At 44.8% G+C, this 3,986-nt stretch overlaps 1 pseudogene; it reads left to right on the top strand.

The window, feature by feature from the left end:
• Nucleotides 1-1,239: 1,239 nt before the first annotated feature.
• LOC115613898 lies at nucleotides 1,240-3,687 on the top strand (annotated as a pseudogene).
• The last annotated feature ends 299 nt before the right edge of the window (nucleotides 3,688-3,986 follow it).

Genomic DNA, 3,986 nt, shown 5'->3' on the forward strand with positions numbered 1-3,986 from the left:
AGCTTTCAAAATCATCCCGATGGGCCCTCAGCTAACAATTTTATTATTCCTGAATGCAGATTATTTGGGGTCTGCTGGTTTAGAAAAGCTTTGTCTTTAACAGACATTTAACTTCCAAAGACGTTTAACACCAAAGCAGGAATATTTACCGAACCACTTCTGCCTCTTCATGTATCATTCCTGCTTTTCTATCTTCATCCAGTAATGAGCCTGATGATTACTGCAGTTTCCTTTGTTCTGAATATCCTCCTGAAAATGTCCTTCTAGTTGCCTTGGGTCCTACTGGCCTTTGTGTTTTCCCCTAGATATTCACAATTTTAAACTTTCAGTTTTAAAAACTCTTAGGTTTTAAAAAGATCTATTATTTTCTCACCTGTTTATTGGTTTTTTTTTTATTTTATTATTTATTACTACTCTCATCTTTGCCACAAAAACTTTTGTCTAATATTGCACTAGTTATTTTTGTGGGCTTGCAGCTATTGGCCATCTAAATACAAATTTCCTGGACATCTTACTTTCATTCACATTTTTTTCCTTGTCTCAGTTTTTTCTCACATATCAAGTTAACTCCTAATTTAATCTGGGTTTGAGAGAATAGTTCTTTTGAAGTTTGGGTGCACATATAACTGTTAGGGCAGCCCTCTGTTTGCCAATATTGATTATAGTCAGGTCCATCCTCATAGTTCCCTTGACAACTGTCAACTCTCAGCCCAGTAAATTAATTCATCTTTGTCAGAACGAAGTCCAGAAGAGTTACCACATGATGGCTCCTTGTGTTAGAAAACAGCCTGTAGTTTTCCCTAAACAGCCTGTAGTTTTCCCTTGCTGGGAGCCAACCCTTGTGAGCACGCAGAGAAATGCATCAACACCCAGGGTCCTTCCAGTGCCAGTGCCCTGCAAGGCTACACGGGCCACTGCTGTGACATCAACATCAATGAGTGCGTGAAGAGCTCCTGCTGCAACAGGGCCGTGTGCCAGAACACCAACAGGAGCTACTGCTGCGCCTGCAGGACATCTTCACTGGCCATAACTGCGACACTGACATCGACGACTGCAAGTCCAATCCATGCCACAATGGTGGCTCCTGCTTCAGTGGCGGGACCTGCGTGGATGGCATCAACACCTTCACCTGCGTGTGTCTGCCCGGCTTCAATGAGCAGCTACTGTGAGCATGACATCAACCAGTTCCACTGCGAGTGCCCCACCGGCTTCGCTCATGGCCTACCCCAGCTTCTCTGCATGGCTTGGCCCCTCATGCCCAGCTCTCAGAAGGCGCTGCTGCTGGAAGCTTAAAGGGCCCGCAGGAGGAGCTCATGGAAGGGTTCCAGGTAAACCTGGTTGATAAGGGAGATCTCTACAACTGGAGGGTGGCCATCTTCGGTCCCCCAAACAACTACTATGAGGGCGGGTTACTTCAAGGCTCGCCTCTGGGTTCCCATTGACTATCTGCTATTCTCCCTTCTGCCTTTAGGTTCTTAACCAAATGTGGCACCCCAATATCTATGAAACCAGTGAACGTCTGCAATCTCCATCCTGCACCTGCCGGTGGATGACCTGCAGAGCAGGGAGCTGCCATCGGAGCGGTGGAACCCTGCCACAGGAACATGCAGACCATTCTGCTGAGCATCTTCTCGCTGCTGAATGAACCCAACACGTTTTCTCCAGCCAGCGTGGAATGCCTCCGTGATGTACAGCAAGCGGAAGGAGGGCAAAGGGTATCCTATAGCCACAGCACATCATGCCCAGTATATAACTGGGGGAGTTACCCGGAAGGCCCAGATCACTGCTCGGGCTCGGACTGGTATCAGTCGGCAGGTGGTGAAGCATTGTATCCTCTCCCTTTGTTATTTCCCTTATCACTATTATTATTGGTGTAGTAGCAGTGGTTTTGTATTATACCTTAGTTACCGGACTGTTCTTATCTCAACCCATGGGATTACATTCTTTTGATTCTCCTCCCATCCCTCCGGGAGCGGGGGGAGGAAGAAGGAGGGGAGTGAGCGACGGCTGCGTGGTGCCGAGTTACTGCTGGGGCTTAAACCATGACAGTTCTTTGTCGTGGTTTGTTGAAAGTATCCTAAATCAGCATGCTTTCATCAGTGGCTGTCTGGAGCTTCCAGTATATGGAAGTCCCCTGCAAACACCATATTCTTTCCACGCGTTCTCACAGAGGCTCGAGAGTAATTCCTATTCTATGGTCTATTTTTATGGCGTGATTCCACACAGTCCATTTTCGCCAGCTCTATCTTTCCTAAGCAGGTTGTAACCACTTATTTTAACATTCCAATCATGCAAATTGAAAACCAGCAGATTTCAGTAATGCTGATTAAATCACATTTCTTCTTACTAATGAGAATTTCCAATTCTCTTGCCTGCTACCCAGATGCCTATGGCTACAATAAAAACAAATGGAAAAATGTCTTCACATTCTTTGTCACACGATTAAATGATTTTGTGCATGCCAAGCTTGTTTGTAGTTCCTTAACCCACAGTTCTTGCATTGTGTAATGCCTTGACTGCTGCTAGGCTCATGCTAGGAAGATTAGTTCTCCATCCTCACCAGCAATATGCCATGTCATGCGCTGTTTATAGAGGGGATGTGACCTAGTGCCCTGCAAAGCCCAGACCTTCAACGTCACCTCTTCAGCTGAACAGTAAGTTAGTTTCATCCTTGCATTCTGTCACTGATGGGGCAAAGGGATTGTCAGTAGGTTATTTGAACCTTGGTCTTCTTGGGCTCCTTTCCAAGATTTCCTCAAATCTTCTGCTAATCTGTACTGCTTCACGTGATGTTGAATTAGGAATCTCCCATTTATGAGACTTGCTAGCAGAATGCACAATCCAGTACCTACTGTGCAGTTATCCCTGTTATTTTCTCCAGGGATATGACTTTACTACTAATTTCTTCATGCCAAATGTCCTCATCCATTTCGCAATTTGATTTCCTTGGTGAGTTCAAGAATCCTTCTTAGTTCAGTTTCACAGTTACCATCCCTGAACAAGTTCCTGAAGTGTTATTTTTTCTGTTTGAAATTCTTTCTTCTCATCACCCTCAGTTTCATGGAACTTGTCCGAAGTATCCACACACAGTAACTTCATGCCATCCACATGTAGTACTGAGCTTGGATTTAAATGTGTAAACTTAGCAAGGGACAGTCCAAATAATGATTATTTGGATGTAGGCAACCACTAGTACAGTCACTGATCAGTTCTTCTTCTTTGTCAAAGATCAGGTAACATATGATAATTACTTTATAAAGCATGCAACCATTTCTGAATTGAGAGATTTTCACTTGCAGTTCTGAACTGGATATGTGGATAACTGTATATTAAGACTAGCACCCTATGTCGCTCTGATCGAAAGTATCCCAAAGCGTTTACTGGGATCACTGGTTACTAATATCTCAAAAGAAACTTATAGGTAAGTTCACTTTGGGTAGATGGCTCCAATTGCTTTTAAGGAGGTGCTGTTTCAGAGTGCAACAGAGCTAAGCTGTGCTGGCAGCAGTTCTGTCTGTCTGGCTAGAGTGTTTGTTTAAAATCAGAGTTGTTTCCTGAACCACTTGTTAAAAGCTGTATCATCACTCTCTCACTGGGCTCCTGCCTCTCCTTAGAGCTGTAAGTGTCCATACCCAGTTTGACTTAATGGTTACTCCTCTTGTCTACCCTACCCAGCGTCAGACATGAAACTCATCCACATGGGAAGGGGCTGAATACCTCTGGATCCCTTCCCTTTCAGCCAGAGAAGTTGGTTTCTTGTCTCCACCTCCCTTCATTCTCTGACCCAGACTAATATTTCCCTAGACCAAGTAGGGGAAAAAGTCCTCAGCCCCACTCCATCCTTGGAGTAAACCATTAGATGGCTTGGGGTGGCTGCTGCCTGTATCAAGGAGGTAGAGAGGTAGTTCAGACCTTTCTTTGAAGTCTCAGCACAAGAGACCCTATACTTGTCTTCTTTGAGGCCAGCTTTTCCTATCCCATAGTGG

This window comes from Strigops habroptila, chromosome 10 (genome assembly GCF_004027225.2).
Source record: "Strigops habroptila isolate Jane chromosome 10, bStrHab1.2.pri, whole genome shotgun sequence".
NCBI classification, from domain to species: Eukaryota; Metazoa; Chordata; class Aves; order Psittaciformes; family Psittacidae; genus Strigops; species Strigops habroptila.